General features: G+C 40.4%; 1 long non-coding RNA gene across 1 annotated transcript; it reads left to right on the top strand.

Moving 5' to 3' along the window:
• The first annotated feature begins 992 nt into the window (after nt 1-992).
• On the top strand, nt 993-1,974 carry LOC111925712 (uncharacterized). The gene is made up of 3 exons (XR_002862406.2): nt 993-1,099; nt 1,282-1,418; nt 1,534-1,974. It is a non-coding gene; the product is annotated as an uncharacterized LOC111925712 (long non-coding RNA).
• Nucleotides 1,975-11,758: the final 9,784 nt, after the last annotated feature.

Below are 11,758 nucleotides of genomic sequence, written 5' to 3' on the forward strand. Positions count from 1 at the left end.
GTTTGGGGCCTTTATTCAGTCTCCTCTCAAGAATCATAAATCTTAATTACAAATTGACGCAGGAATTACCAGGCAGCCTCCGAAGACATGGGGATGTCACAGGTCAGACACACTGATCATGATAATCCTAGTCTTCCAGCCTTAACATTTATGAAAATGAAATTCTTCTCTGACTCATCAACTAATTATATTTTTAGAAATACCAACTGAATTATTTATTTCTTCTGCAGTAAATACTGTACAGTCAAATCTGACACTGAGCATTTTCACTTCAGAATAATAGTAAGAAATAAATGTGATTGCTATAAATAGCCTGAATAAAAGTTATATTAGATAGCAAATTGTTATTTCCTAGTCTCTGACACCAGCTACCAATGCCTGAATATAAGTACAGTGATACTCTGGTGGTGGGCTGACCCTGGCTGGACACCAGGTGCCCACAAAAAGCCCCTCTATCACTCCCCTCTGCAGCTGAATAGGGGAGAAGAAACACTACTCAAGGCTCGTGGGTGTAAATAAGGAGAGAGAGACATCTCTCAGCAATTACTGTGACAGGAAAACAGTCTTGACTTGGGGGGAAAATAATTTGTTACCAATCAAATCAGAGTGAATAATGAGAAATAAAACATTTTAAAAACACCTTTTTCCCACCCCTCCTTGCTTTTCAGTCTTAACTTTATTCCTAAATTTTCTACCTGCTTCCCCCATAGTGATGCAGGGGGATAGGAAATGGGGGCTGTGGTTGGTTCAGCACAAACTGTCTCTGTTGTTCCTTCCTCCACAGCAGGAGAGCTCCTCACACTATTTCCCTGCTCCAACATGGGGTCACTCCCAAAGGAGACAGTCCTCCATGAACTGCTCCAATTTGAGTGCATCCCACAGGCTATAGTTCCTCAAACACTGCTCTTGTGTCGATCTCCTACATGGAGTGCATCCCTTCAGGAAGAGGCTGCTCCAGTGGGTCCCCCATGAGGTCACAAAGTCCTGCCAGAAAACCTGTTCCAGCATGGGCTACTCTGTCCACAGGTCAACAAGCCATGTGTTGACCCAAGCTCCAGCAGGCAGAGGGTCACATTCTCCTTCAGGCACCATGTCTCTGGTATGAGATTCTCCAGGGGCAGAAAGCAAATACCAGCTCCACCATGGACCTCCATGAGTTGCAGGGGAATTTGCTCTGGTACCTGGACCACCTTCTCCCCCTCCATCTTTGCTGGCCTTGGTGTCTGCAGATCTGTTTCTCCCACATGATCTCACTCTTCTCTTTGGCTGCTGTTTCCACAGCCATTCTCCTTCCTCCCCTTCCCACCCTTTTCCAGTCTGGTATCCCAGAGGCTCTACCACCATCCCTGATGGGCTCAGCTGTGGCCAGCAGAAGGTCCAACCTGCAGCTGGATGGAATTGGCTCTGTCAGGCGCGAGGTAAGCTTCTGGCAGCTTCTCACAGAAGGCTCTCCTGGAGCTCCTTGCTATCAAAACCTGGTCACACAAGCCCACAGGAATTCTGCACATTTTGGCTCTTTCATACTTTTTGCAGATGATACCAACTTGAATAGGTGCAGAGAAGGGCAGCAGGAGGAACAGTGTGCTGTCTCTGTGGAGGACTGTAGATCATGAAGGGGATAGGTGGCTACTGTAATTGTAGAGACTACATGTAGTTCAAGAACAAAGGCAACTAAACTCCTCAGCACTGGAAAATGGAAAACAGAAGGTGATATCTGCTGCTGAGCAGTGATGCTACAGGAGAGCCTCTTTCCAGAACAAAGAGGGGAAACAGCCATGTGGGCAGTTTTAATGTGGTGCCTGATCCCTGTGTTAAATGTCATATAGAACATGATTGCCTGGTATAGAAAAACAGTGAGAAAAAATCAACCTGATGATCAGCTTCGGTCTGTGTTTCTAACACTTGATTTATTGAAGGATGACCTGGATACAGACTTCAGCCCAATTCAATTTTCTTTAATAAACTTTGGAGGATGGAAAATTTGAGAGATTTATTTTTAAGTAAGCTTTTTAATGTCATATGTTTTTTTCTTTAACATTGTACTGTTTAATTTTAAAATATATCTAGCTCTTCCCTGTGTATGTAGCAGCCCAGATGGAAGATAATCACATTGCTTTTGTTACAATCAAGCTAAATTGCCCTGAGGTGAAGTGATGTCTCTAATGCCCTGGTTGCATCTCTGCTATACTCATAGTTAAACCAGGGGACCAGGAGGGAGGCTGCCCTTTGGGAGTGAATAGGTGCCCTATTACCTTCCTCAATATTTCAGTCTAAATTTTGAGTTCCTCAACCACTGCCTAATTGTCAGAGAACTACCCCAGACAAACATGCTTAAAATACAGTGACAAGCCATGAGATATTGTTATCTAGTGAACCTTTTATATCCATATTTCTGAATGTCACACTTCTTACTGAGGTAAGGTCATATTGTGAGAGCAAGGTATCAGCCTTTTCTTGGACAATTACTTTTAAAATCCAGGCAAGTTTTTGGTAGATGTTGCAGCAGGAAACACAGAGCAGTAGTAATGTTGAATCCCAAGGCCACTTCTGCATTTCCCAAACAAAGGTATGCACTCCAGAGTCATGGCTTGTGACGAAACCCAGACATTTTTCATTCTCTATCCTTGTGCCTCAGTTCTCCAGAGAGAAAATCTGTGAGCCTTGACTGGGGAAGAGCCAGGACATAGTCTGGCCATGTCAGTGAAGTAGATGTCACACCACAGCTTTTCTGCAGTATCTCAGCATGTGCAAGTTCAGCTGGTTACTGTACTCTACCAGTGGACAGGTACCAGGTTTTCTTCATGCTGACTGTGGCTCAGTGCTACCAGAGGAGTTTTATGGAGGGGATGGTAAGGTTTTGCAAGGAATTCTAAACTTGTGGTTTCAAACACTTCCTGGACCAGACCTTCACAAGAAGGGCTGATGGGGGTTGTCTGTGGGTGTCTACATCTTCAACCCCAATGAATGGACCAGTAATTTCAGCTTCTGCTCCAAGGTTTTATGAAAGTCACTTGATTGCATAGAATGGGTGTATTGTATTTTAGGAAGTAAAAACAGTTACTTTTATACAAGGACAAATAACAATAGGTGAAGGAAAGTAATGTTAAATGACTGCCTAAGTGGAAACTGAGAGATCATTTCTGTAAACAAAAAAGTTGGATGGAATCCAAATGTATAGGTAGAACAAACTTGTTTACCAATCAAGCAGAAAAGCTGCACTAAATCCTCAACCTTCTTGTTAATAATATCTCAAAGAAAACATGTATATGTGCATGCATGCTCTTTCACCCTGGAACTGTCAAAGCTTGAATGGACTGAGTCATGGAAAACTTGGCAATTTAAACCAAAGTACAAAACACCTGGCATGGTTATAGACTACGATAACCACAAAGTTTCAGTTCATCACATTCAAAAGTACCATTATCTTGATCAAAAGTACCAGGTACAAGTAATTCAGTACAAGAGATAAAAGTACCAGATATGAATAGTTCAATACAAGAGAAAAGTGGTTTGGAGGTCAGACACGTTTCCACACATGGAAACCCACAGGTGTGTTGTCCAGATGGCAATGCACAGCTGCAGTGGAGGATCTAGAGATATCAGCTTTAACCTGGATCATTTGGCTTCCCTTAGTTTTAGCAAGAACATTTGTCCAATAGCACCCACTTAAACATTTCTGCAGGCTTTCATCTTCATTTTTCACACAGATCCTTACTGTAGCTTCTTAAAGATGAGGCCAGACATAAGCACAGTCACACAGACCTGCACAATGCCCACAAAAACCTAGATTTTCTCAGTGTAAACTAATTCCATGTCAGAACCACCACTGCACAACATTATGTCCAAGCTAATAAACCTTATCTCTGTCTTGAATACAATTCAATATCTGGTTTTATTAACTTGAGCCTCTGCTGTACATCTTTTACTGTCCTCTCCAGTAACATATTCAAGACTGTAGGCACTCACCTGATTCACTGCAGATTTTTCATAGCACCGACTGAATTGTAAGTTATTGAATATGAGAAGCTGCACTACCACCACATCCATGAAATATAGGAGCCATGAATCCCTTTCATGCATAGTGTGTGAGGCTTTGAGAACAAATTACATTAAATCAAACAAAAAAACCCCACTCAATTCCTTTGTATCTGTGCCTGGGCACAGATACAAAAGCACGAAAATACTCAGATAAGACCACTTATAGAGCATGGCCTCAGATGTTTCAGCAACTATCAAGACAGAAGATTACCTAGCAAAATCAGGAAACAACTGAGCAAGTTTCTGGGGGTTGAGATGTTTCACTCCAGTATCTCAGCACTCTCTCAAGTCACTTCTTAGCTCACAGCCAGTGCCTCATGTCCTAACAGTCCTCAAGGGCATTCTCATCATTTCCACTTGTGACCAGGAGAACAGACCACTGCAAAAGGATCTCAGTCTGGCACAATGACTCAACCTCAGGAATCTCACGGGAGACTTATTCAATAGAGAACAGGCCCAGCTGGAGGTAACAAAAGTCCCACCAGCCTTAGATAATTGCTCATATTTAAACGCCAGTGCTTATCTTAAGAGTACTTTCATAACAAAGACACACTTCAGGTAGGTATATCCACATTGTTCCTGGATGAAAGTCCTCATTTAGTATCTCTGTTTTCACCTTGAATTTTGGAATAGCTTTTGCTAGACTTAGTATCAAATAAATAAATAAAATCTCCCATCTAAGCCAAACTTCCCTGGATTAAAATATATATATATATATATATATAGTGTAAAGTAATGCAAACATTTTATCCAGTTCTGCTGAGTTACTTTTTTTGTTGTTGTTTCCCAAAGGAGAAAAAAAAAAAGGCTACTTATTTCTTGAGAACAAGATCTTACAAAAAAAGCAAGTCAAGCTCTTAGTCAAACATTTTCATTGGAAGGACAGCAATCTGAGTAGAAATTTATGGCTATGAATGCAGATGACCATAAAAGGCTACTAATATGAAGAATTTCTCACAATAGCAATCTTATTCCCTGTTAAATAGATTATTTTTTAATTGCTACAGAATTCTTATTGTAATCTTAACTCTCAACTCACTGGAAAGGAAACACCCCCTGACTGACTGCGGGGGCAATAGCTGTTTTTGGTTACCAAGATCTTTGATTCAGGGTATGTTTCCACTTGCCCAGAAAACACTACCACAGCTAAATGCTTTATGCTGAGCCCTGTGTCAGACTTTCTCAGGCCAGTTCCTGCTCTCTCCTTCACATTTTTGCTTTTCATCCTCAGAAGATTTCAGTCAAACCAATTTATATTCCAGAACACAAAACACAGGAAAAATGCAATGTTTTCCCTATACTAAAGAAGCCTGAACCTTTTCTTTGAAGAATTCAGGTGCTTCACTTGATTTTAGCTCAGGAACTTAATTGAAGACATAAAAGAAAAATTTCTTTCATGGAGATGTCTCCTGCCAAAAAAACCCAGATGTCCCAGTTGCATCTCTTCTGCATTGAGGAAATGCATTTTCCCATTTTCCAGGGCAAATATGTGGTCCAGTTACTATGTGCTCAGTGACAGTCACTTTAAATATTTGAGGCTGGGTACATGTCTCAGTTCCTATCTTGAAGAAATCTAGCTAGACAGCTGTGAGAAGTGGTTCCCCTAAACCACTGCTGCTGGTGACCAATCTGATGAGGTCAACGTCTAAGCTGAGCTCCTAGTTCTGTCATTAAAATAGTGTTCAGCATGGAGCCACACAGGAAGCAGTGCTGAGGGTCCCAGCAAGTATGGACACCACAAATGTGAAGAACTCTCTTCTTTGTCCTGTTTGAATTAAGGATTTGAACTTCCTTAAGAAACTGTCCTGTCCTGAGCACTGTTTATTTGTGCTTTCTGGAATCAAGACAACCACCACATTTCTTGCTGAAGAAGATTTCCTGTTAGATAGATTAATTAAACATTCTACCATACACAATATGAGGAGATCTCTACCATACATAATCATGTAGCTCAGCTGGGAAATCTGGAGTATCCAATTCCAGCTGCAGCAGGTGACAATTCTCTATGTGACAGTGTCTACCTGCCCCAATAATCAGACATGGATTAGTTGGGATGCAGTTTTCTAGAGGAAAGGCTGCTTCTGCAGGCATTCATAAGTCATTCATAAGTGAGTGCATTTTTAGCTTCTCTCCTCTCAAGGCTGCACTATGGACATCATGGTATGGATTTAGCTGAGAGATCTTCTCCAGAAAGATCATAAAAGAAGTTTTCAGCATAGTGGTACACAGCCATGTACATCACTATTTGCTGTAATGCTCTGAGCAATTTATTTTCTCAGAACAGTAAACATGGGAAGCAAGACATTTAGCTCATTCATAGATGCTATCAATAACACCATGATTTCAAATACTGGTCCTGATGGGAACTGCCTCTCTCCTGAGCAGCAGGGTTTGCAGAGATGCTGTTGGACTCCCAAAGGGTGGGACAATGACAGGGGGTGGTGGGTCCTTTGAAAGGGGTAGAAGGTTGTCATGATCTGTGACAAAAGGACCTGAGAGCTCCTTTTAGAGCAAGTTCCCATGTGCACCCTGGAGGTGGAGAGTCATACATTTTTATCAGGCAACTGGGAAAACTTTCAAGCATATGTACTTTCTGCTTCTCGTTCTATGAAGCCAGATGGGAATTTTAAAATTACATAGAATGAAAATTCTCTAGAATAACTCTCAATTGGCCTATTCCAGGAAGAATTGATGGGTTAAAAAGGATTAATTTTATTCTGTTGAATGATTGGATTAAAGAGACTGTCTTTACTAAAGTCCCTGAAGGATACTAAAGGGGATAGAATGAGTAATAGCTGGATGAAAACTTCCCAAATACAAGTGCATGGTTTAAGCCACAAAAGAAGAGTGTATTAATGAAAAAATAAATTCAGCAATAGCTATCAGAATGACACAGAAAATAAATAAATAGGTCAGTTGCAGCTAGCAACTAGCTAGGTTTATTTGTGAGAATAATTCTTTTAACTACTGAACCAAAAGTATATGAGCCATACCTCTGAATATCAAATATTAAACATGCAGAACACATTCTAAGAGTGACAAGCATAGTAACAGAAAAGTGAAAAGAAGCAAATGAAATATAGGAAAATAATAGTAATGCATAAATCAGTATTGACAGCAGAACTTCCTTATTTTAAAATTATGTAGCAATTTAGTCATGGAAAGATGATGTAAAATCTAAAGACTTTCCACATGAATCAGTAATCTTCAGCAAAAAACCCAAACAACCCCCACAACAAACAAACAAAAAATTTTTAATAAAAGCAAGAAAAGTCTATTGTATTGTCACAACTCTACCCACTGGGTGAAAAGTTAATAAAGTGCCACAACAATTTTAAATGCATTTCTCCTTATAAATAATTTATATATTTCCAGTATACTTAGTATTTCCGCCACTTAGACCACATAGAGTTGACTCTGTGTAAAAACCTATTATTATCATTATTATCCATGCTAGCTGAGATTATTTTCTCTTGATGAAAACATTTTGTGTTTCCACACAGATATCCTTATCTTGTTAACTGGAGAAACAGTAAATGTGTGCCCATATTTATTTCTAGCTTGTCCTATAGCCTTCATAGACAAAAAAGGGAGTTTTCTTTTTTCAAGTGAATCCATGAAAAGCAAATTCTCCAATTTTTTTGTCCTGTCCAGCACAAACAGGATAACGTTTTAAAGACAGTTTGACTACCCTACCTTATGGCCACTCTCACAGTTACAAACTCAGTCCTATGTGACATGGAAAACAGCAGAAAAGTTGGTTTTGCACTCACACAATTCAGAAGAGCTGGCTTCTTCTTTCCCATATGGAAGATATCAGAGAGCAATAAGCCTGCCTTACCTCGCTGCACATAAGAAAGGCTCATCAGGACACAAGCAGCTTGAGCAACTTCTCTGCTGTTACACAGCACCCAGAGAAGTGTGAAAGTTAGCAGGACAGCTACTTTTAATCCACCTTTGCAATCTATCCTCTACTGTGCTCAAACGAGTCTACGATAAATTATTTACCACTGCAGCGACAGATGTAGTCTGTCACGCAGCATGTGCCAGCCACACGAGATGGCTCAGAGGTAAGCACACCCACCCTGACCTGCTCAGCTGAACCTCACACAGCAGCCTCCCACTGTCCTGCACATCAGACTGGTGCTGAACAAGCCTTACAGAGTGCATTCTTCAGTGAACTCAAAACCCTGAGCTGTCAGGTCATGAAAGAGAGGTGGCAGTTCTGACAGGTTTAATGAAAAACCAGAGCAAATGCCTGTTATGCTTAGCCCTCTGGAATGACCAGAAACTCAACTTTCAGCACAAAGAAGCAGAAATGCAGCTCATTTGCCATTATCCTTTACAAATGCAAAACATGCTAAAGGAAGCTACTGAAAGGATGGTCTATCAGAATTGATTAAACATCACCTGCAGTGAAGTACTTTTCCACCACAGGAATCTGTCATTCATATGTCAATCAGTCCAGCTATGGACAAAGGTGTCTTCATAGAGCCCATCATTTAAACCCAGACAACTGTAAGAAACCCTCACTAACTTCGTCCTTAAGTTCGTCATAAAACACACTCCACCTCCTTGGAAACAAGAAGTTCAATGTGACATTCTTTTGCCATTTCTACATTTGGTTGCAAGTCATCCCTCGCAGAACATAGTTACTTAGTGTTGCTACATGTTCCTTGGCCAGGAGCCTGTCAGAGAAAGCCCATCACCCCAAGAGCATCTGTAATCAGTCAGTACAGTGCCACAAAGGTTTACTGCATGACTTTGTGTGAAGGAATAAAACTACAGCATTTCTCACTTCCCTACCAACTGTCAATCAAGCCAGTGGTTCATCATAGGTATCAATAACACTTTGTGAGTAACATTCACCATCTCTAGTGACAAAATCAAGGACAAATCTATCCTGAGTCAGGAGCTCTGGCTTTGCCTAGAGGTAAGGTCTTGCTGATAGTGACTAGGAGTACATCTCCTCAAGGAAGGTCTGTCAGCACATCTAAGATCTAGTTGTGTGTTCTGCTTGTCAAGGAAAAAATACAGTTGGAAACTGCCTTCAAAAGCTACGGATTTGTGGCTATATGATGAAAACTACTCAAGATCAAGAGAATTTCTCCATTAGGCCTGTCAGTACTGGCTAGCTGGTCTGGGGTTGTTTCTGAAGATCTTCAGCAGCAAAAGCCTATGAATCAGTTTAACAACCAGGATAGGAGAAAAAACGTTTTAGTAGGACCATCATAAGGGAGAAGATGGAGGCTTCTCTGACATTGATGCATTTAGAATTGGACTTATAAAATTATTTAACTCTGATTTTTCTTTTTTTCATATCTGAAACATCAGGCTTTTATTTTTAAATTCCAGAAGCACAAATCTTTATTTAATGATATTTGGAGGGTTTTCACTACAGCACTTCATTGTGCTTTAGAAACATTAACTACATTTTAAAGGTACAGAATAGCAGCTAAATAAAATGATTGATGTATTTATAGTCATGGGCAGTTGGGAAGCAGGAGAAAATGGGCACATAAATGCAGTTCTTTATTCTATGGTGAAACAGAAATCTCACCTTCACAAAAACCTCAGCAAGCAAGATAAACAAAACCAAAAGCTTTAGAGCACAGTGGGAATAAAGTACCATGTGAAAATACAGTTCATTTAATCATGTAGACACATTTTGAGACACTTACTAGAACTGCTATTGCTTAACTTTGTTAATGACCCAAGCAACAGGAGACAAAGTATCCCAGGAAGCTCTGGACCACATGCAATTGGAGGGAGTAATTGACATGCTCGAGGGCTGGATTGCCATTCAGAGAACCCATAGGAGCTGGGAATGTGGTCCAACAAGAACCTGATGAAATCAAACAATGGGAATGCAAAATAGACCAGAACAATCCCATGAACCAGTACAGGCCAGACTCCGAACTGTGGTTCATAGAAAAAGGTCTGGGGCCTGGCAGACATCAAGCTGAACATGAGTCATCAATAAATGCTTGCAGAATGGGAGGCCAAACACATCTTGGCCTGCATTAGGAAGACTACTGTTAGCAGGTCATGGGGTGTGATGTTTGCCCTTGCTTCAGCACTGGTGACGCTGCACCCACAGCCCTGTGCCCAGTTTTGGGCTTCCCAGTCCAAGAGAGACCATGCTAATCTGGAATGAATGGGTTTCTATCCCATTCTTATTTCTGAAATAGACACTGGAAATGAAGACATTTGAAACAGCATGGGAAAATTCTTTCAATTCCTTTCCTCTACACAAAGAAAAAAGTTATGATGTCACATAATGGAATTTATAGTCTAAGGGAGAAAGCATAGAAGAGGATGTAATTTTAACCAATGCTCTCCAGAACCTTCTCTTTGCTGTTTCTCAAACTCAAATTGCTATAGGAAAGCTTTGATAAACCAATGACTGTCACACAACATTCTGCTTACAGACAGGATTAATAATTTCTTCCAGTAGCTCATTCCAGATACATCTCAGAGGCAGCAGCCTCCCACCACTGACATTTAATTAGGTCAGCTTGGAATCTTTCATGAGAATGCACTGAGAGAGGCAGGAGCAGTACATGGCCCTCAACAAGCCGAGAACAAGGCCCAGGTTTAGAGAAATGGATTCTTTGTTGTCAGCCCTGCTGCATTCAGTTTGCTGCCAGACAGCCTGACTCTGACCCAGATTTATCATTGTACATGTGCATGTGGTCAGACACAGCAAGAGTGAATATGCAGCAGCTGTCTGATGACCTTCCTTGGCAGATAGTATTAGCCCTCACAGGCTGATGCATTACATTCCCGTATTTTTTGAAATACACTGTTCCCATAGATGCTGGTGGAGCTTGTCAGGTGACTCTCAGTACAGACACAGATTGAAATTCACAGGGTTAAAATTGCTCGTATATCTATGACTTCTAAACAAGACCATGAAAACTGCTTCAGTGTGGAACATAATCTACAGTCTCTCATTACAAAATATGCACAGTGTGGAGTTCCTGTGTTTTCAAGAGCCACTGCTGCAAAGCTAAATCTGTCAACATCATCTAACACCTTATTTGCTCCCTTTTATAATAAAAATTTCCTTGACACCATAGATAAAGCTGAAGCACTGACATTTGGTGGCCATTAGTATGGACATTCCTTTCTTCCATGATTAAATTTTCTAATTAACTTCTACTGATGTATAAGGCTTATTATCCTTGCCATTCATCTATGCAGTGAAAATCTTACCCTGAATGGGACCTCAACCTTGTGTTCCAACATCTTTAAAATAACCTTTCAGACAGTGATTCAGCAAGGCAATGTAACTTTCTGGATTTATTTGATCTGTATCTTTGGAGCAAACAGCTAAGCTGCCTGTCTCAGAAATAAAATAAAGCACTTGAACTCTTGCCTTGGTCCTATTTTAGAGTTCTGTTTGCATGTTTGTTTTAGCATCTTCTGGGAACATTCTGTCTCCTCGAGGGCTATTCTACCAACATAGAAACACAGTTTGATTGAGTTTTTTTTCCCATTGGCTTTGTCAACTTGATTTTGTCTTAAATATGCAAAATGCAAGGATATAAATTATGCTTGGCATGATAAACATATATGGCCATAAATAGAAAATTTCAGCAACAGCTGTACTGCCACTATATGTGAATACAGTATTTGGCTGCAAAATAGAATATCAGCTTGAGATTATTTTTTTTTAGAAAAGCTGAAAGATGACCAGTTTCTGCCTCATAAATAA

Source organism: Cyanistes caeruleus, chromosome 2, assembly GCF_971803275.1.
Source record: "Cyanistes caeruleus chromosome 2, bCyaCae1.hap1.1, whole genome shotgun sequence".
In the NCBI taxonomy this organism is placed as follows: Eukaryota; Metazoa; Chordata; class Aves; order Passeriformes; family Paridae; genus Cyanistes; species Cyanistes caeruleus.